This window comes from Eriocheir sinensis, unplaced genomic scaffold (genome assembly GCF_024679095.1).
Source record: "Eriocheir sinensis breed Jianghai 21 unplaced genomic scaffold, ASM2467909v1 Scaffold592, whole genome shotgun sequence".
NCBI classification, from domain to species: domain Eukaryota; kingdom Metazoa; phylum Arthropoda; class Malacostraca; order Decapoda; family Varunidae; genus Eriocheir; species Eriocheir sinensis.
In genome coordinates, this window is record NW_026111934.1 from 23,998 (window position 1) to 25,000 (window position 1,003).

A 1,003-nucleotide genomic window follows, 5' to 3' on the forward strand; every position below is an offset into this window, starting at 1 on the left:
AATACAGAGAGATGAATAATTAACAACACAAAGTAAAATTGAAGATGGAGAAATTGATGAAAAATAATGACATAAAGAAAGAGAAAAATAGAGATGGAGGTACTACAAGGCTTACACCACTTGGTTATCGAGGAAGTTTGTGAATTCACCGCCGTTTCTTGCCTAACTCACTCTCTCTCTCTCACACACACACACACACACACACACGCAATTATCTCCCCCTTCCAGAGAGAGAGAGAGAGAGAGAGAGAGAGAGAGAGAGAGAGAGAGAGAGAGAGAGAGAGAGAGAGAGAGAGAGAGAGAGAGAGAGAGAGAGAGAGAGAGAAGCTTTTATTCATCGGCCTATTGTTTTGCTTCCACACACACACACACACACACACACACACACACACACACACAAAGGGAAAAAAATCCCTGTGGTATATTTCTGGTTGTTCCTTGTTTTTTCCTGTTCCATTCCTGTTCCGCTTCTGTTCCATTCCTGTTCCGCTCCTGTTCCGTTCCTGTTCCGTTCCTGTTAGATTCCTGTTCCGTTCCTGTTAGATTCCTGTTCCGCTCCTGTTCCGTTCCTGTTCCGTTCCTGTTAGATTCCTGTTCCGTTCCTGTTCCGTTCCTGTTCCGCTTCTGTTTCATTCCTGTTCCGTTCCTTTCCCAACGGTATTTTTTATCTGTTGATTTTCATTTTTCTTTATTTACTTGTGATTTATTTCTTGTTTTATTTTGTGTATCAAGTAAATTTTCTCTTTTCTACACACAATGCAATGAACATTTTTTAACATTTATGAATAGATTTTTTTTATTAATGTATGTATCGTTTTCCTCTTTACTTTTTTTCTATTTCTGTTTCATTTCTCTTTACCAATATTTCTACTTTGTTATTTTATATTTTCTCAATTCACTTATTTATCTATGCAATTATTTTTCATTATTTAATTATACGTATAAGAATTTTTTTTTTATAAGTTGTTCATTGTATTCGTTTGTGTGTGTGTGTGTGTGTGTG